Here is a 22,970-nt window from a genome sequence, read left to right on the forward strand (position 1 = left end):
GATAGATAGATAGATAGATAGATAGATAGATAGATAGATAGGTAGGTAGGTAGAGAGAGAGAGAGATAGATGGACAAACTGAGACACAAAGATACATACATAGGTACCCAAGTATATAGATATCCTCGTTGGAAGTTACAGTGCAAAACCATAAACGAAAAATCATGGCATGTCATTTCATTTCACATCTCCGCTTGAATAACTCTTCTTGTATGTGTTGGCGCCTGTTTAACAGAACTCTGATAGAATAAGTTACGAGTGTTGATAATCTCCCATGGCGAAACTTTGACAATTCGTGATGAGAGCAGTTTGGTACCAATCGTGTAATCGTCCTACCCATTATAAAATATTTCACTGAACAGAAAAAATAACGATTTTAAATCGAGTGGCAAATAGTACACTAGTGATTAATCACCGATTGTGAAATACAACTGTGGGTAATGATAGAAACACAACATGCCATTATTGACCCCTTTTACTCGTGTTACTAAATATTAAACCGTCCGTCTGAAACAGGGAAAGCGACTTTAACGAATTTCCGCACTTACACACCAGATTATAGCATACAGTTTTAACTGACGCTTCCAGCAACGCGTAAAACATGTGTCTCCGAAAATACTCTAAATATAATAAGTCGGGCGTCCGCATTTTGCCTATATTCATGTCACAGATTCATATTAAGCTTACCATATTTCAATACACTGACCAGTGAACCATGTTTGCATAGACTACCCTGTACTCAACATGCGATGGTTTTTTAAGACAAATATATAGGATATCATTTTTAATCGGTAGACTAAATGGATTAAGGCCAGGAAGTCGATATCATTTTCAACAGAATATGACAGTGTAGCAGATGGGCAACTTGGTTTGGCTTAGCAATTTCTATAGAAGCGTAGAATTACTACGGGGAAGATTAACATACATGGTGTATATTGCATAGGTTGTCTACTTTCCCACTTACTCATCCAGAGTGTCTCTCTCTCTCTCTCTCTCTCTCTCTCTCTCTCTCTCTCTCTCTCTCTCTCTCTCTCTCTCTCTCTCTCTCTCTCTCTCTCTCTCTCTCTCTCTCTCTGCTAAAGTAACTTTCTCTGTTAATCGACCACAACTCTGTGTCAGCCTGCACGTTTCTTCTGTTATTTTCTCCTTTTGTCTGCCTGTCTGCTTGCCTGTTTGCCTGCCTGTCTGTATGCCTGCATGCCTGCCTGCCTGCCTGCCTGTCTATCTGTCTGTCTGTCTGTCTGTCTGTCTGTCTGTCTGCCAATTATTCTGTTCCTCTCACTTAAACTCACATAAAAATTAATCAAATTAAGTGTCTAAAATTCTAACGTTCATTAGAAATTGGGATAGAGTTACTCTACTAATGTATGGTATACATTTGAAACAATATAACATTATTCTTCCAATATGCTCGTCCACTGTACATGCGTTAACCTTATAGATAATAGTTATATAGGGGCAACCTAAAATACAAGTTATAAAATATGACAATGTGAAAACGTGTTTCACGCAGTGATGGCTTGAAAGCATGAGCTTGAAGAGACATATTCGTCATGAGATTGAACAGAAAGCCAAACGTTTGAACAGATTAACATTCAATTACAGGCTTGCAAGTTGAGAATTATGAAGGTTGACATAAAGAACAATTAGTGTACTTTGTCAAGAGATGTTTCTCTTAAAGTCTTATAAAGAGTGTGGTAAGAATTAAATCTTGGTCGTTGTTTTATTAAGACGCCCAAATAAAACTGTCTATTTCACTCCATACCACCGCTCAGTGGTTCAATTAAAAGAGAACTCGTGCTAAAGATAGTTGATTATGCTAGTGTTTTTTTTTAGCTCAGATTTTCACGACGGTTCCCGTTTGCTCTTCTTATTCACACAATATGAAACATTTCTGTTTACAGAAGTAATATAATCGAATCACTATCTTCAGAGGTCTCTGAGAAGTGATGACCGTGTAGCAGAGACTTATGTTAGTTGAGACAACCAAAATGCCGGGGAGACTATATCAAAAACGCCTGCGGGTCTGTTGGGCGCAACAGTCCAGCGAAGGCAACCGTCGAGCGAACGTCAATAATTTTCCTCGGGCACGTGGACCAGAAATTATGCAATTAAGCGCATCGGCGGTCGAGTAGTCAGACTTTAGAGCTGCCCCCACTGCTCTTTCCTATGTTTTCCAAACACATGTTTCTGACGTACGGCGGCGAAGTCAAACGAATCACAATTTAAGTGGACACTGTCTCCCTCTTGATATGCAAATTGGCAAAGGTTTGTCGTTGATATACAGCGCGCTGCGGTTGTCAATCCACACGATCGCTTGTAACAACATTCTGGATCATTCTTTTTAACCCAACAGATTCTCGCCTTGGTAACGAATGCAGCTCTGATGGTGAGCTTTAGAGGTACGAGACGAAATCGTGAGTATATTAGATTTCATTGTAACAATTTTTATCGCGCGTCATCGATTTATCTGATTAGTTTTAATTTTCCTTATATTTCTGTCGACAACAGACTGCAAATTTGAAAATCTTGATTCTTTACTTACACTTGACATATCATGGATTTTGTGAATATCAAGAAATCTAGTTGGTGAGCTTATTGTTCTTAAGAAATTTTCGAAAACACATAAAGCTAAAATCAACATCGATCATTTTGTTACCATTTCAAAAAACATCGGAAGAGTCTAGCCTCGTGTACGCTTCTGTGTATCCAATCGGCATTCAACGCATCGCGCGTTTGGTTTAGCTGTACACCAGAAACGCGAGAATTACATGCCAATCCCGCAGGATTGATTTTTAACAAAGGCGTATGCGATTAGGCGTGCATTTCAGGTCAATGATTAAGCTTTTTTATATATAATCCTCCGCTGGAATGCTTTTTACATATTAAAACCACGAGAAAGGGTCTATTGAATATTTTTCGCGTGTTCTTTCAAATCGTTAACCCGATTCTGCCAACAACTGTATTGCTTATTCCTGGTAGCATTCTTTGACCTAGATTACAATGTTTTCCTTGGAGAGTTATAGCCTCGGCATGTGACACCAAAAATGACCTTGCCCGAGGACTTTTTCAAGCCTTTGAAAGTTTTAGTGAAAAATGAATGTTACTGACTCAGTCGGTAAAGTAAATTTCATTTGGCCAACTTTAAAATGTGATGGCTCTTTAGCTTTGTAGGTTGTGTTGAGCCTTCTCCATCACGTTTTAATCAGCATGATCATTCTTTTACCCCTTGTCCTCGACAGTTGTCTTGTAAAATATTAATATAAAATATTGACCTTGAACTTACAGGACGCTTGCTTTATCAACATTTATTGTGCTAAAATGAATTACTAGTTTCAAGTAATTTATAGAAACGACAATAATTCAGCCCTGTATGTATGTATGTTAATATATATATATATATATTATATATATATATATATATATAATATATATATTTAGCTTTATGCTTTCAACTGCAGTTTTGTAATTTCTACAGGTATATTTAAATTGTATCTAAACTTAAATTAGTCGCGCTTAACAGTTTCATGTTAATATCTCTACATGTGTGTTGCAAAATCAATTGTGTATATTACTTATTATTATAACAAACTAATGTCGAAATTTAAAGGGACAGTAGCTGTAACTTTTGACTAATTTTTCACTACAATATTTCACTTCAATGTATCAACTACAGAATTTTACTATAATCCGATCATCATGACCAATACCCGGTGTCCTGCTTGCCAACACAGCCTGTATATGTGAAATCACATATTATGAACATATGAAAGCTACACTAAAAGTCGGAAAATTATTTCCTTATTCTGCATTCAATATTGACTTCCCAAAGTGTCGTGTGTGAGTTGATGAAAAAGGGGTAAATATAGATTACCGCTGAATAGAAAAATAGTCCACCCTCCGGTGTACGACACTCTGATCTCAATCCGATACAAAGGGTTTTGCATAATGTTGGTTCGGTAAAAAAACCTGTATTGATTTACAAAGCCCTTTAACAGCCCCGAAACATACATCTGTCCATAGAATTACATCTCTTGATATCTGCAATTGATTTCCGGGATTTGTCTGAGACATCATCTAGCGAGATATTGTGACTATATGACACAAGGTTCCTAACCTCATGAAAAATAATTTTGAATGCCCCATATCTATCTATCTATCTATCTATCTATCTATCTATCTATCTATCTATCTATCTATCTATCTATCTATCTATCTATCTATCTATCTATCTATCTATCTATCTATCTATCTATCTCTATCTATCTATCTATCTATCTATCTATCTATCTATCTATCTATCTATCTATCTATCTATCTATCTAGCTAGCTAGCTATATGTCTATCTATCTATCTATCTATTCATACTTGTATATGTTATATTTCATATGTTATAATTTATACCTGTATATTCATATTTATATATGTATATACGTATACATATATAGATGCATATACATTTGCTATATGTGTACATGTACAGAGATAGATAGATAGATAGATAGATAGACAGACAGATAGATAGATAGATAGATAGATAGATAGATAGATAGATGGATAGATGGATAGATAGATAGATAGATAGTCGTACATACATGTTACATACATACATACGTAGACGTATGTACGTACATACATACATACATACATACATACATACATACATACATACATACATACATACATACATACATACATACATACATACATACATACATACATACATACATACATACATACATACATACATACATACATACATACATACATACATACATACATACATACATACATACGTACGTACGTACGTACGTACATACATACATACATACATACACACACACACGTACGTACATACATACATACATACATACATACATACATACATACATACATACATACATACATACATACATACATACATACATACATACATACATACATACATAAGTAGTAGAGTAAACGTGGACAACTGGGATGAAGTAAGAATTTTACACCCATTTTATTCATTTATCTACATGAAGCGAAGGAAAAATTAACCATCCATGTAACTAAAGTATGACCCTGACCTATATACGAACTCACGCATGCGCAACAGGGGTTTGACGCAGCAGTGCATTGTCCTGAACTAAGCGGGCCTGCTGAGCATGTTTATACATGTACGGGAAATTCCGTGTGAGTCATCACCATCAAACTAGCCTATATAAAGGACCCCCGTTGTCAGTCCGGCCGGTCGCGGAGTCTAGCTGATGTTGAACACGAAGTTCCTATCGGTGCGAACTAAATTTCATATCCATTCAATCCATAATGTCTTAAATATCTTTCCAGAGGTGGACTAAATCCTTCTTGTTTTTGAATTTCTAGCGCCTGATGAAATATGTCCTGAATAAGTTCTGACCCCGGAGCCTCCTCGTTCCGAAGGGTTGCGCCTTTTTCTTGTATTTGTGTAAGCAGCTGTTTATATTGAACATAATAATGCTTATATTTCTCTCGTCTCTTTGCTACACCAGTTTTCCCTTGTATCACATCAATAACAACACCTGGTATAGGAGTTAAGGCTAACAGTACCGGAACTGTTGGAATTGCTGCTATGACAGCAGAACTTACAAGAATTCCCTTAGTAATATTAAGAGCCATATCAATTCGACCCATTAATTTATAACTTCGTCGATATGCAGCACTTGTTCTTTCTATGTAATCAGCCAACTGTTCAACGCTTTCAACAACTGAGATGTGCATTTTTTACTGTATATGTAAGGGATGATAAAAAATAATTGTAGTAATATAGAAATACAATATGGCAGAAGGAGGAGAAGATATACCACTCCAGCATTTCGATGATGCAAATTTAAATGATGATGACGATGTTACTGATGAAACAACTTTTTCCTATGATGATAATGCCCTTGCAGAAGCCGATCCTTTCCAGGCTGGCTCACGCGATAGCCCGCAGGTGGGTCGTTTGGATGAACTTAGAGTAGGAAGCAAAATATATAAGGTTAGACAATTCTTAGACTATAATAAAATTACTGATCCGGATGCACTAAATATATTGGCTACGGAATCTGAGATTAGGGATGGAAAGCTGTATTATAAAGACCTCAAGCTGTCTAAAGACAGAGGAGGTGGATTTTATAAGCTAGCCACATTAAGGAGTGAAAAAGGAGGACATGCATTTATTAGAGAAGTATTAGGAGGTCGCTCTAGCGCAGAGCCCGAAAATGTGAGTCATACATCGCATTCTAAAGATGTGATAGCTGATAAAATACCGGCTGAGAAGATGACGCCAGAAGACATGGGTATATACAGAGATGAACTGACAGAGTTACGGCAAGATGCTTCTGGTAATGCACACAAAATACAAGCTTTTGAAAATAAAATCGAACAATGGAACAATCTAACCCTGACTACAGAGCTTTTGTTGATGAATTAAAGATGGCAAATATGCGTCTTGATGAGCTTTACAGTGAAAGAGAAAATCTGTTAGAGCAGACAGAACTTACACCCGAACTCAGAACAAGACTAGCTAAAATTGATGATCGAATTGAAGTACAACTTGATATGATCAGTGGGGCACATGAAAGACTGGCTACGACTAGGTCTCTTCGTGATGTAATTTCTGATCCAGAATTATCACTGAGACTGAAGCTGACAGAGTTATTTAAACGAAATGGTATTACAATCGCTGCAATACTGACTGCCCTTGGAATGACAATATCAACAATTGCCCTGGCTGTGACTAGAGGAGGAGGAGGAGGGGGAGCAGGAGCAGGAACTGGCGGGTCTGGTTCAGGTCCACCCAAAGTATATACAAAAGCGAAAGAAATTGTAAAGCAATTTGGCGAATGGTTAAAAACATTGGCCGCAAAAAGTGCTGCTGCAATACCAGGTTTAATCGGCTCCCTCGTCAGTTTTCTATTAAAAACAGCAGGATCGGTTGTCGGATTTGTTGGAGAACAGCTATGGATATTTTTAACTGGATTAACATTAGTCATTATAAATAAAATTATGTATTAATATATGACACTCCCCTACGGCATCAACATGTTTGGTGAAAAGAATATTGCAAAGTTTCTTTCTAAAAATAAAGACCTGTTTGGTTTCTCTGTCGAATTGGAATGGTGCAAACTCCGACGAGTAAATCGACATATACTTCGAGCAAATCCAGGTGTCCGACTCAAAGATGATAATCTATATCATAACATTTTAGCTTTCGTGAAGGAATGTCAAAAGACTAACTTCTTTAAGCGACTAGAATTCATAGCTGTATTCCAGGATACTGAGGATGACCAAGAGGCTCATCATCTCCAAGAATATTGGGTTCTTCGATTGATTCGCGACACAGGCAATCGATTTATCTTTCAGGCAGACGGAAATATTTACGTAAAGATGTGATTTGAATTTTTCTTCTAAGTTATTATATACACGAAGTGAAACTTAAGATGTGATTAATTTTCTTTTTTTTAACAAAGACAAATGATAATAGTTGATTATTTCTTTTTTTCTTCTACTATATACATTACACGAAAAATGGGGTACGATAGAACATTATCACCGACTTTCACCAACCGAATACCGAATGGAACGAAGTCAGAAAGAACTCATCACGTGATTGCTCATAATCCAAGTGAGGCAGATCCAGGCCAGACACTTATCATACGATGTCCGAAGTTAGAAAGCGGAGTACTCTTAGTTCCAGATACTTTCGACCTGGTTTTTGATCTCGAAGTAATGGGAGATGAAAATAACCGAGTAGTACAAAATGTTGCAAAAAATTTGGTGGAGCGTATGAAACTCACATTTGAGGGTCAGACACTTTTCGATTTGAATAAATATAACCTTATTGAATGTTATCGCGATCTCTTCAAACATAAAAAGGAGAGAACGAACATGACACTGTACGGAATTCAGAACGAAAATCTAAGAAAATTGAGAAGCGGTTCGAACGATGCAGATGCCGCCGTCGTGGGCGATAAGTTACTTTTCGACACATATAAAACAAAATATGCTATTCGTCTCACTCACCCCCTCATAACAGGCCATGGAGTTGCATATCCATCAGCGTTAGGGAGTCATATTGAATGGGAAATTACGCTTGCACCCATCCTCCCAATTACTTATCGCTTATAATAATATTTTTACAGCCAATTATAAATTAAAAAACATTCAAATGGAATACGAGACAATTTCTGACCTCGATCTCGCGAGGTCAACTGCTGGTTATTACAACGGTGGAAAAAGTTACCTTTACGAGCATATACATTATTTTAGAACAATCCCATTCAAAGAATCGGACACGGTTATCAATGAAAATATAAATGTACCACGACGTAGCATTAGAGGTATCGCTATACTCTTCACTAAAAATCAGTATCATGCAGAACTGAACAGTGAATTTTTCTTTAACCCCTACATTGAATCTGTGTCTGTATCAATCGAAGGCATTGCAAATAAAGTGTACGCTCAGAAGATGATACCAAGACAATTTTGGCGAGAGGTGCGACGGTATTTTGCTGAAGATAAAGATTGGTGTGAAATTGATATAGATGAGGTCGATTATTTGAAGAATAAATTTTGTCTGTTTATCGATCTGCGTAGTTTTAAAGATATTGAGTTTCATGGAAATGGTTTAAAAGTAATGAACACAAAGGACGGAATTCAACTTGAAATTCTGAAGAAAGACACCTCAATTAAGGTTGGCGATGACGCTCACGATGCAATATATTTGCTCACATTTATGTTATCAGTGATGCCCTGGTCTCTATTGAAAATAGTAGATTAAATGTCTTTACAATATTAAACCATGACCCGTCGTCCGTCCTATCGGCCATGTTTCTGCCAGCCATTCGCCCGTGTCTGGATTGTATACTGCACACGTTTGATATCATTTGGCGCCATCATGATTTTACTACGCTTTTCACTACGGATTTCTCCAGCCTTTTTCCGTACAAACTGTACAAACTGTGCCGGCTCCGGCTTCTTCCCAGTTTCAAATAGATCTTTATAATCTTCAAAGTTAAATGTTTTCTAACACAAACATCTTTCACCCCTTTATTTTTTTTCGTCTCCGAAGTTGGAGTTCGAAAAGCATACACTTTCGAGCGTATGCCGACAAAATCAAGAATAGGTTCACCATTCAACTCATCTTTAAATTTACCTATCACTTTTTTATTAATCTTCGGAAAGTTGGGTCCACTCATCCCACTAGTATCATATATAGACTTCTCACCATTCTTTTCAACATCTTCTCGGACTATATCATTGAAAGTGCTGACGCGTGGAGCCGTCCGGTCCGGGAGGCGTCGGGATCGGTACACTGTAAACAAAACTGTCAGTATCCATGTAGGCTAATCGTATTCCAGGGAACTTGACCCGAAAGTAATTGTAATGCGTCTCATACATAAGCAGCTTAGAAAGTTCCAGTACTGCGGCGCCGATGAAAACTGGTTTTACATATCTATGCTCATCCGTTTTCAGTTCCAGTAGGGCACTGTCGCAGGAATCACCATCCTCTTCGGAAGTTATGAAAGTTATATGTTTCATCTTTGGATTATACTTCTGAATCTTTTTACGTCCACTATCCGTGCCGTTCCAGTCCGAAACAAATTTAAAGTCTCTGTACTTTCGAACATCTTCTATTGTCTTACCGAACATTGCATTATTCATCAGCTTATAGAAATTCTTTTCGAAATCTGTCCTCCCCTTTGCCCTCATTTTAGTGTTAAAGTCTATATATTTCGCGAGACATGGAGCTTCCATCGAAAGCAAGCACCCGATAAATCTTTTTCAATCTCATTCCCATCCGAAGATAGAATTCCAGCAACTTGTAGTGTAAGACATAGGACTCTCTATCCATCACACTTGTAATCAGTCGACCGCCCTGCCTCGGAAATTCATAGTGATGCGGTGCTAATGGCAAATCGCTGTGTTCTTCATGTAATTCGGCTGGGTATTCTAAGTCTACTTCTAGAAAACTTGGTGGAAAGGTGGAACCAGGTCCCCACGCTCCGCCGGCTCCGCCCCCTTCTTCCCATTCCTCCCACTCTTCCATCGTCATCCAATGAAGTCCGCCCGTAGGCATTGCCTGACTCATTGCCCAGCCGTAGAGATTGTTTGCATCGAGATATTTTATTTCGGTCACCGGTTTCTCCGGATCGTAACTAACGTAAGTATTCCCGCCGGCGGGGCCAGCGTAAGCAGGATGATTTGTCTGTAAATAATGAATATTACACTGGCTGATACCTCCTCGTATTCCCCGTTGTACGAAAGTCATCTGCTCAGCATCTTGAATGAGCCCAAACTTATTACCCGTGTAAAGTAACATAGCATCCCATGTCAAGCCGGGCGCTGACATGTAATGGGCCGGATCTAACTTATATGCTTCTAAACATGTGTCACGGAAATTTTCGAATATATTTGCAAGAAGTAGAACGTCAGTCTCACAATAGAATTCCATATAATCACGAATCGTCTTACACTCAACTTCGTCCCATACTCGCAAAGCATGTTCGTAATCAGACTCTGAAATCCCCTCTTCCGTCAATTCGCTATAAAATTCCCCCCTCTCCGGGAGCTCCTCCTCTCCCAGTCTGTCAACCGAGTCTAAATATTCGTAGGGGAAGAAACCTTTCGCCCTTTGAATGTCCGGGTACGAAAGTGGGGCCGCCGTCCACCCGTGGGTCTCCGGCACAGTTTTTGCCAACTTCGCCAATGACCCCATCATCAGCTGAGCACTGTCCATAAACTTTATAGAAAAGAAACGTCTCTTTATCTCCCTCTTCCCTCCGGCAACAACAATTGAGGCGTGAAAAATAAATGTTTTCGAGAGACCCATAATTCCTCCATTGCTCGTCTTAGCTATGATTTTAGGCTCTGGTCCCCCTCCGGCGTCGATTTCATGTAATTCTTTCAAAATAAAAGAACCATCGTATCCCTTGAGGTTGTGAAAGTAGATAGGAATGGTTCTCGACGGTCGGCATCCTTCGCAATAGAAGGTCGCCTCCTCCTTCACTACTCGGTATCCTGCCGGCTCTCCACATGCAATACAGACTGGATCACATCCGTCGCGCCGGTAATTAGAAGGATCCCTCATCGGTATTATTTTCCAATAATACGATTTAGAATAATACTCGGCCCGTTCTTTCATATCCTTTAGAAAGTCTGTAACACAGGAGAGACCTGTGAATGTTCTTTTACCATAAACAGTGGGTCGGCCCGGGCCCCGTTCCACCATAACATACGAAAGACAAATTGGAATGTGCCGGCCGGTCCCCTTCTCAATAATTGCCTCAGTATCTGCATAGACGACGTAGGGAGAAGGAACCTTCTTCCGATGTCCTTCAAATTGACACACTTCCTTAGGAAAATCTGGCTGGGCAGTGTCTGTTCCACAGTACACCTGATGTTTTTCTAATTCTTCTGTTGACTTAAAACCTCTTTTACAAACCGGGCAAATACACTTCCGTCTGCGCTCATTCTTTCGATTAGTACGAGAATTACGAAGGCGATTTTCCGCAGTAATTGGTACGAAGTGAGAACGGCCGCCGTCTTCGCCAACTATCAGTAAGATATTTGCTATTTGATTCCTATCGGCTCGCCTTCGGAACGGGCTTCACTTCCCCTATCGGAACGGTTCCGTCAGGGGCTCCGCCAGGGGCACTATATAACACAGTTATGTCAGACGGGGGAGCAGGATCATTTTCGTAGATCTGAAATACTTGAAGTTTGATGCCTGGATTTTGCTGCTCGAAGCGCCTGAATACAGTCGATCGGCGGGCGTGGGCGTGGGAATACCTTCCCAACAGTAGTCAGCCATAAATGGGGCGTACGTATTCCATTTTCTCCTTACCTGACCACATTTCTTTTCACGAAACTCGGGGTCGGCCAACTTTAAACTTGCTACGATGGCGTATTGAAAACAGTTCTCGCTGCCCGAAGGTAGCACCAGATCGCTCACACAATGCTTATTTTTTAACCATCCGGGAAGTTGAATCCCAGCCCCCGGCCAGCCCCGAGTAAAACTTCTACTAGAATTACTTTAAAATTAAGTATCTCCTCGAGAACGAGACCAGAACCCTCAACATTTTCAATTGTATCAAGCATACGATCGTAGCGATCTATTAATTGTTGCCCCACATCCAATCCCGATCCTCTTACATCTTTTGTGTATGTATCATTTAATTTAACATACAATGTACGCGGTTGTGTATTACCAGTTTTCGGATCCGATAATTTGACTTCCATTTCGGTATAAACAGAGTACATCTTTCGTTCTTTAACCATACCTTCAATATCCACCAGCTCCCCGATATCCTTGACTCGCTTGACTTCAGGAAATTTTTTCGTAAAACTGCTCCCTTGAATGCTGTATGTAATCGACGGGCCATCTTATGAATATATACTATCCTAAAATTTTTAAAATGAAAAATAATTATTCTATGATAGGTCATCAAAATCCACTATAATATTTTTGTCAGCATTTATTTGTTTATATATCTCACCTAATCTTTCTAAGTCGACTAGTTCTTCCACATCTTGAATTTCTGGTTTATTAGGCGCAGCACAAAATTAACCTCTCAACAGTGAAAGAAAGAGCACGCTTACTTAAGCGCGGTTTAAATGCTAAGAATTCTATCTTACTACCTTTCCGGATATTACGAGGTACAATAGCAGGATTTTCTCGGACTGGTAGTAACGGACTCACTGTTTTAAAACCGCAGTCAATTTCTTGAACCATATCAATACATGTAGCGAAATCGTGAGCCCCTCTCCCTCTCCCTCTTTTAAACTGAAATTTAAAATACCTCATGCCCGGCTGTGCCTCGCTCCCTCGCTTCTGATACACTTTAGATGGATTGTAAAATCCGATAGTATTCTTGGAGTGAGCGGCCAGGCTTTCAGCATAACTTTTAGCAGTTCTTGCATCGAAACTTTCACCTAAGGTACGGAATACTATTAAATCGTAAACTTTTGAAGACTCAGTTGCCAACTGACACACACCCCATCGCATGTAGCAGGATCTCCTCCCGAACCGTACTTAAGGTCCGATGTTGAAAACTACTTCTAGCTCACTGTCTACGTATATGAAAGGATCTACATATTCACCAAATACTAATTTGCCTCCATCATCAATTTTGATGTTTTCTCCGGTTTCAAGTATTTTTATTGCATCTGAAATAGAAAGGATTGTCATTGTCTTATCGTATATATCTTAATAAAAAAAAATTTTTAAAAAATTTCTATGATATAGTATCCCAAAATGTCATACATATTCATAAATGGACCAACTGGAAGTGGTAAGAGTTACGATGCAGTAAATTTGTCTGCGTATCACGTACCAGAATTTGACACTAGTTTTTCTAGCAACATTGCCGACTTTTATAATGAGCGCCACGTTTCGATTGCCGATTTTCAGAATCAGTTTATAGAACATACTCTTAGTTTACAATGTCGGGCTGGGAGGACCTCTCCTTCGGAACGCTACATTATTTGTGACTCTTCCATAATTCAACATCTGACTTTTTCTCGAATCCGGGCGTGGCAGCGGAAGAAAAAAAGATTGTTTCTAGAGCATTTGACCATTTAACCAGTTTCATTATCATATTCAAAGATATGCCTTGGGATTATTGCAGGCGGAATGTGTTGACTCGAGCCAGGTCGTACGAAATAACCGCCTTAAAGAACTAGAAGAGATTCACAACAAGTTCAAACAGACTTTCTTAGAAATTTGCCACGACTACAGGCTTCCATGTTTGGTAATTAGTCAGCCCCTTACGCCTGAAGTTCTCAAGAATATACTTAATCCAACGATTGATACAGAGACAGTCGGACCAGTAGATTTTCCACAAGCTTTTGACTTTGGAATTGCATGGGGTAGCTCACGCGATAGCGGCAGCCAGGGATTTTTAATAGACGGTTTCGAGGAGGAGGAACTTGAAAAAGCGTACTTCCCACCTGGTCAAGAACAACTAGAACAACCTCGAGTCTCACTCAAGAACCTACACAAACTTCTTAACGCTTGTGAATCAGTGTGTGCTTATAATGCTTCGTTTGACCTACGAGCACTTGATATGATGAAAAGGGTGGACTTTGGAGTTACTTGTCTATGGTTCATGTCAGTTGTGTACATTATACTTCAGCCAGAACTTATTGATAAAGCTGAAAAAGGGGCGCTCGAAAGAACGGACTGTGGTAACATGAGAAGTCGCTTTTGAAGATCTTGCAAACTTAATATGTTCAGGAACTGAGGGGTACCACCTCATCCACATACGCCGAAAAAGATGCAGTAAGTGAACATTACTTACGACAGTACATGATAAATACTTGGCCAGGTGGGTGGAAGCGAGGTGGTAAACTGACACTTTCGGCTTTCAAGAAATTAAGACTTTTTCCATGGTACTTATTGAATAACTTTCGTAAATACTTACGTTAGTACTTACGTAGTACTTGACAAGTACCATGGACAGGAACTTACGTAGTACTTGACAGGTACCATGGACAGGAACTTACGAAGTACTTACGTAGTACTAATAACATTTTCCTCCGGCTCCCAACTATTGAAACTTTCTGGATAACCTTTCCATTTTATCAGATAATATTTCTTTCCTCTAATTTTTTTCGTCTTCAAAATTCGTTCTACTCTGTACAGCTCGTCGCGTTCTGAAGGTGCGCTCTGAAGTTCATCGGAGTAGAAAGTGCCGAGTATTTCCTCTCCATTCAGATCTTTTATTTTGTAAACTGGTGGTGTTCCCAAGCCAGCTGCGTACACAACTTTTGAAACTACGAAAATCTCCTCTGTCCAATTTGGAAATATCCTTTCTTAAAAGTGGTCTTGTATTTTGTAATTCGGACACGTTCTCCCGGCTTGAATTCAGGGTTGGCTCCCCCGGCTGCCAACTCAGGACCGAATAGTGTATAAAATGCCTGCCAATCGTTCTCCTCTGTTACGTCCCTGGGTTTCATTTTGATACTTCCGTGAACGGTGTTATTGTAATTCTCAAGAAGTTCTGGTAGAATAGAAAGCCATTCACGTGTCTGTTTATATGTAAAGTATTTCCACATCATCGTCTTAAGCGTCCGATTAAAACGTTCAACGACGCTAGCTTTTTGTCACTGTAGGTGTGAAACCAATGAATGCCTGACTCCTCCAACCACCCCTGCATTTTCTGATTAGTAAATTCCCGTCCCTCATCTGTCTGAAGTTTGTCGGGTTTCCTCCCAGATTTCTTAATCACATCTTGTAGCGCCTGTAACGTATCATCAGCCGTTTTTGACTGTATTGGCCTAGCCCAGGCATATTTACTGAGTACATCGATTACTGTTAGCATGTATCGAATGTTATGATTCTCTTTTGCGAACGGGGGAGGGAATTCCACGAGATCCGCTTGCCATTGAGAGTCTATCGATGTTACAAAACGCGTCGGCCGCCCGGGAAGGCACCCCCGCGAGTACGAGGTACCGTTTATGTAGATTATAAGTTAGCTGAGTTTTTAACCACTCCTGCACCTCTTTCTTGGTCACTTTCAGTCCGCTGGCCCGTGCTGCGTCATACAATTTTTGTACACCTCCAAAACCAGTTTTCGGGTTGTAATATAATTCTCTAAGAGTACCTTCAGCTTCCATAATTGTTATATTATACGAATAATTTTATGTCGTACGGATGCCGTAAACGAAATACTAGTTTACTGAATGGCCTACTTTTCAATTGCTTGATTAGGCCCACGGCTTCCTGTTCTGACACCTCCATTCCATATTCTTTTATAATAGTTTTGTTGTCTATCTTGTTCGGTGTGTAAAATAGTACTAACATCTGTATGTTTTCCCTAAATGGTTTACTAATACTAGTATATTGTTGAGTCAGAACCCAGACAGATAATCCGTCATGTCTTGCGCTGAAACCAAGTTGGACTAAAACGTTACTGCGCTTCTTCATATCTTTGGACGAGGCGCAGTCATCGAGGATTATTAAAGTGTTCGTTCCAGCCCATTCTTTATGCACGTAGGCTAGTGTATCATCCACAGCATCGAGTCCGACCGAAATACAAACACATTGTCATCGGCGAAATGAATCTTCTATTATACGCTTTATTATTCATGAATGTTGGGCAAATGAATATCACATATTCGAATTTCCTTAAGTACGGACCGGTGAGGAGGTCCAACATAAATTCTGTTTTGCCAGAATATGTCGGTCCAGTTATAATCATGTTGAATGGTGGGGTTACGTATATTGACATTTCCTCTGGATCTATATACTGTAAATTAATGAACTGATTCTGTCTTCTAGTTCTTTTAAGTTACTGGTTCGAGTTAGATGAAACCCAGTCACATCGACAGCATCTGAATGAACTATATAGTTAGTGACTTTATTCCAGTACCTACAATAGTAATGAATATTGCTAAAGATAACAAACCAATTTTACCATATTCGTGAATAGGGTCTACGCTGGTCGTAGATGCTGCCCGTTCCGGGGAGGGGAGGGGAGGGGACCGAATCCGAGTCGTGTCATTGTGAGGTGGTGGTGACTCTCCGGGCTCGTCCTGCCACTTCACAGGATCCCTCCCCTCCTCCCCTCCTTCCATCTCGTGTACAGCACTTTCTCGAACTTCCGTGTTTATATCACCATTCACCCCGAAGACCATAGATTCTGTTGCGTATTGCAATTCATTATTATAACCTGAGATCGCCGGGCCCGAAAGAATGACCATCTCAGACGGTAAGAGAAGTAAATTGGGTGAGACTGCCATATCAAGTTTGACGCCAGTATTCATTATTGTGTCTTGATATCGCCTATAACTAATTACTTTGTCGGTATTACGAATTTCATCTTCGAGGAGAACACCGAATTCTTTTCGGACTTGCTGTGCACTGCCAGTATCACCCACTATGGTACTACGAATATTTGCTTGTGCGCCAAGTATGCAATATACGTAGGCTTCAAGGCTTTCATTGAGGCGGGCGAGACCGGCCTTTGTTAGTCCCGAGTCTCCCTTCAGAGGAATGAAACTATTGTATTGTCCCTCCGATCCATCATTTCGGAAGAAATAGTAGTGTGGTCTGTCTTTGTCGGACAGTACATGTTTTTTCTTTCCAAAAATTGTATGTGTATAGAAAACGCCTCCGTCGGCGGAGAGGAAAAAGTCATGACCGTTGTATATCGCTTTTGGCTGTCTAACGGGCCCACGATTAGTATAATATTCATAACCATAACCAAGACCCTTATTTTGACCTTTTCGATAACGAAAGTCGGACTTCGTTGGGCTTATATTTCCAAATTCTGTACATAGAAGTTCATATTGGACGAGATTGTACGGATTGTCGCCCGCTTTGAAGGTGGGGGTATCGTCTGGAAGTGCAACGCCCATTTCATGAAGGATCCTACGTATTGTAAAGTATACATGGAAACGGCAGAATGATCGTATTTGCGGCGGAAATTTCTTATCAAACAGATGGGCGAATGATATACCACAACCAGTAGTGCTGCACCATACGGCGAAATTTAATTGCTGGTCCCAGTATTTCATGTTTGGCCCGCCCAGCCAGACATTACTTTCTTTCGCTGTTCGATGAGTGATTACGTTATCTTTAAATATATCTCGAGGATGAAAAGTAAATTTATCTGTCGGCGTTACATATATTTCTAAGTCCATGAGAATAGGTTTTATTCCCCCGTCCGGTTTGGAAGGGGGGGTATCAGCATGCTGTATTGTCGGTACGCTCGTCTTATTCAATTGAAAAGCAACTGGGAATAAGTCTGTACTCATGATTTGTGTTTCTATATACAGATAGATTTAAATGGAGGAGAATTTTCCATACTTCGGAATCCCTGTCGGAATCCCTGTCGGTACGGTTCTGTTAGGGGTACTAACATTCCAGACCATGTTAATATTATATTTCGGATTCAGGTTTAAACGAATTTTTTATTTTTTACTAAGAATAGATAACATACTGCAAACAATGGAGAATTTAATAAAGTCATCGGCAGCGGCAAATACGCGTTCCGAAGGGTCTTCGGAACTACCTTCAGACGCTCGATCCATAATAGAAACAAAGCGTGAAAAAATACTCTGTGTCATCGCAAGTGGACAAAGTAAGTTATTTTTTGGTAAGGAGATTTCAATTGCTGACGTAGAAAAATGGGGAGATGAAACGGTGAATAAAGCATTTAAAGTCTATGAAGCGAAATACAGTTCTCTTATAAGTGATACCATCACTCAAAGTTTCATAGATCTAGGAGCCCGCGCAATCAGTCAGGTAGTTCCAATCGATGATCGAGATAACTATGCCACTGATCTTAAAAAGGATTTTATTCTAAACAGTGAAATAAAACGATTATCAGGGCGGATAGCGTACACGTGGGGGCCCTGTGATTGCTCTAATTTCCACCGGTTTAATTACGGGTAAACATTTAAATTTTAAAAAAAAAATCGGGTTTAATATAGTACCTGAAATAAATGGATTCAACTTCGCCGACTCAGCAAACGGAAACGACCTCCACACCGCAAACGACTCCGTCAGGGACGACCTTCCCGACTCCGTCACAGCGCAACATAGAGAAAGTTACAATGCCGCCGAAGCATCCAGGGAGAGTTGCTGCGGGCAAGCGACTAGCGGAATGGAACAGGCAAAACAAGGAGAAGAAACGCCAAGCAATGGTGGGGGAGGGAGGGGATAGCGATGTGGTAGCGGCAGACCTACCGCCTACAATGAAAGAACAGTGTGATAGCTCACGCGATAGCTGGTATAATAAATGTTATCTTGTTTTAGGAATTGTGGGAGTTTCATTGACTGCATTAGGGCTATATTGGGGGCGTGCTCGACATACCCCCTGTTCCGTCCGGAAAGATCCTCCACAGAAAGCGAAAAAAACAGAGCACGTAGCAGCTCCATCCGGAACAGTTCCGACAGGGGAGGGGGAGGGGGAGGGGGAGGGGGAGGGGGGTGTTCCCAGCTCCTCTACATTGTATGAGATGGATTAACTCCATATTTTTTTTTATTTTTATTTTATATACTAGTCAGCAATCATGGATACTAAAACAGTTGTAAACACAATGTACGATGGTATTGTAATCGCAGGACTTGCGATGGGATATCTTATGATCTCCAGCAAATTTCTGAAAATAGATATGGGCGATCCAAGTCGTCCAAATTTGACTCGATTGGCAAAATTAGGCGGTGCGACTGCTGCTGCGGTTGCAACCAAAGATCTTCTTGAACAGAAAAATATTATTCCTGCAGAACCTTATACTTCGTAATAATAATATTCATCGAACATTTATACTTAGTAATATATACATACAACGTACAACAATGATCATTTGGATTGAAAGTCAAACAGGTGAACCTGTTACTGTTAATTTTTACCCTTGTATTGACACGACACAGTTTACGAAGATAAGACTGCTAGAGTGCGGACTATATAATTCATGGCATAACATAACATCGACGAATAATGTAATAAAATATCAAGAAGGTGACCAACCAAAGAAGACTAAATCAATACGTCCAGGTAACTACAATATCGATACGTTAAACAAAGCAATCGGGTTGAAGCAAAAAATTAATTTTGAAAAACATCTGCCGACAAACCACGTTCTTCTAACTTTGGCTAAAGATGTTAAAGTTTATTTCAATGCTACAGGTAGCTTCGCCAACGTCGTTGGCTTTTCAGATAAGCCAGAGGACAACCCAGTTATAAAAAGTACTATGAGTCCGAAGAAAGTGGATTTCTTAACAGTCACTAAATATATAGTTCATTCAGATGTAGTCGATGTTACTGGAAATTATGTTTCATTTGGTTCGGGTGCCTCCGGAGGATACATACAGGGGAAAGTATCGAACTGTTTACAAATACTTCCCATCCGGGATACGAGAGAAATAAGTGAAAAGGTTACTTACGATTTTAAAAACGGAAGCAATTTCTATGCCATTGAGAAAAGGGGGAGATTACATGAATTCAATGCGTATCTGGATAACAGATCAGGATGGGAACATGATCGATTTCAATAACTGGCCAATTAGCTTTTGTATTGAATTGCTGTAGTCGTCCCGAAGCGGGGCCGGTGTAACCCTATCGGAAGATAAACCATCCCACGACCAATCCTCCAGCAATATAGATCATCTCATATTTCTTTTGCTCAGGACTGGGCTGATAATAATCTGAGAATTGAACTGCCCCTTCGGAACCGTTCCGAAAGGGTCCTGACGTAGAGTTGCTTTGCACCGCTTCTGCTTCTTCCAGGATTTCTGCATCTGTATCTCTTAATTCTGCCGCAGCATGTGCGTCCTTTGCCTGATTTTCTCTTTCCCAGTCAGCCTGTAGTAATCTTTTTTCTGACCAGACGTTGCGATCATGTTCAAATTTTCTAATGCTTTATCATGTCGGACCTTCTCTTCAATAAGAGCGTCACCATTCCCAGAAAGCTTTTGTCCGATAATATTTCCTCCTGTGAATGCCGTTGCATTTAATACAGCACCGAGAACTGTCATTCCTATAGCTGAAGCCATGACTGTGTATTGTATATTACAAGGTATTATTTAATTTTCACTGTATATAGGTCCCTACGGAGTATGTCTGATCCAAGTGGCTTCGGTCTAGGTACAATTCGTATGCAAAATCTTGAGCTTGAAGATCTGAGTGATGTTAAAGTTAACAATAATACTAAGATGGCTGCTAATCATAATAAGGATTACGTCCTTCGTTATAAAGACCGCGAAAAATATTTCGTTTTAGCCAATGCCGCGGCGCCACCCACGAGCATGCTGTAGAATTTTCCGAACTTAAAGACATTGATGAAACTGTAATTGACGCCACAAAGGCTTCGAATGATTCTACTCCTTTTGCTCTGACATGGGATGGGGATAGTCAGAAATTCATGCCTTATAATGTGCCGCGTAACATCTTAGATATATTGGGTAGTGAAATTGCAGGAGGTGTTGCTGAACCACCAGGAACTCCGAATGTGATTTATTTTGATAGCAATGTAAACAAATACAAGTTGTTAGATTTTCGTAGTTGGCTTACTCCTACGAATCCATACATTGCACTTCTTGGTATACCGATTCACCTTAAAATTAGTCCTCTTAATACAATAATGAAGGCAGATAATACACTAAGAAGGTGGATAAACGAGGGGGAGAATTATTGCTCGTATACAGCTAGCGGAGTTCCAGTTAGATTATTTTGGGACACAACTTTAAAGAAACTGGGCTTGAAAAGTGTTGGTGACGAGGCAGCTGAATTAACTTTACAGACTGTAAATCAACAGATGACTGATAATATGAAAATACTTCAACATGGTACAGTTCTCATTAGATGTGTAAAGTTAGCTACTGGAGATGAATTTGACGATTTGGTTGGATATTATGCTATGAAAACAGATAACAGAACAACTTGTGATATTATCATAAGTATTGATAAAGATCGGGGAGGGGAAATGAGTATTGAATGTTTTGTTGGTGGGAATAGAATAGAGAACGACTTAGGAACTACATTTGTACGTAGAGATAAAAGAGTGAACACTTTAGATATCAGTACCATTCATCTGAAACGTCTCATATTATTTGAAGTAATGGTCTTCCGTCACATTTTAAGTTCAGAGGAAATTACTAAAATTTTATCTATCAGGTGAACAAGTTCGCCCCGATAGGAACTTCGTGTTCAACATCAGCTAGACTCCGCGACCGGCCGGACTGACAACGGGGGGTAAAAGTCCCTTTATATAGGCTAGTTTGATGGTGATGACTCACACGGAATTTCCCACCTTCCCACCTTCGGAACGTGTATAAACATGCTCAGCAGGCCCGCTTAGTTCAGGACAATGCACTGCTGCGTCAAACCCCTGTTGCGCATGCGTGAGTTCGTATATAGGTCAGGGTCATACTTTAGTTACATGGATGGTTAATTTTTCCTTCGCTTCATGTAGATAAATGAATAAAATGGGGTGTAAAATTCTTACTTCATCCCAGTTGTCCACGCTTACTCTACTACTTACATACATACATACATACATACATACGTACGTACGTACGTACGTACGTACGTACATACATACATACATACACACACACACACGTACGTACGTACGTACGTACATACATACATACATACATACATACATACATACATACATACATACATACATACATACATACATACATACATACATACATACATACATACATACATACATACATACATACATACATGCAGCACTCAGATAATCGAACATGACTTATCACCTAAGGCGGTGTCAAAGCAAAATTAATAAATGATAGGTTTATTATGCGTATAAACGAATCTTATTGTGCAAAAACGCGATAGCGGCTGGTGTCACTGCACGCGAGTGGACTAGATCCCGTACAGCTATCTTATATCTTATATTTGTCGATATCACGCATGTAAGACCAAACTAATGACGATCGCTGGATAATGATGAGGTGAAACAAGCATATTTACAGACGGGTAGTTTGATAGAGGGCGCAGATTGAATGGGTGGCTGACTTAAGTACAGGAGTGTTCGAAACAAGGAGAGTATACGGAAATTCAAAATAGACAAGAATGTAACAGACATATTGGACACGAGCGAAAAGATAGACAGACAGACAAGACGAGTCAGTAAGACAGATAACAGGAACAAGGGAATGTCGGATCATGACTAGACAAGACGAGACAGTTAGACCGATATCAGGAACAAGGGGAATGTTGGATCCTGACTGCTATCATAAAGTTATTCAAATAAGTGGCCAATGGTGAAAGAAGAGGGAAAGATGCTGTCTCTGGCCGGAAAAAGATGTGCTTTTGGCTCGCATTTTAATGCACCGTTCCTGTCACCGCTTGACATCAGTTCATCTCAGGTTAACACTCAATAGACATTGTGCGATGCAGATTGTCTCTATATGTGCATGTATATTCTTGAACACCGATACAAATCTTCAATCAAATAAACTCTGGTTTAATGCTTGCAGTATG

General features: G+C 39.8%; 1 protein-coding gene across 1 annotated transcript in view; it reads left to right on the forward strand.

Annotated features, from left to right (window-relative positions):
- Positions 1-2,402: 2,402 nt before the first annotated feature.
- LOC139133449 (histamine H3 receptor-like) overlaps positions 2,403-22,970 on the forward strand; it is a 210,579-nt gene continuing 190,011 nt past the window's right edge. Inside the window, exon 1 of the mRNA XM_070700054.1 lies at positions 2,403-2,417. The gene's annotated coding sequence lies outside the window, so the exon portion shown is untranslated. The remainder of the gene's footprint in view (positions 2,418-22,970) is intronic.

The sequence above is a fragment of the Ptychodera flava genome, chromosome 5, assembly GCF_041260155.1.
Source record: "Ptychodera flava strain L36383 chromosome 5, AS_Pfla_20210202, whole genome shotgun sequence".
Taxonomy (NCBI): domain Eukaryota; kingdom Metazoa; phylum Hemichordata; class Enteropneusta; family Ptychoderidae; genus Ptychodera; species Ptychodera flava.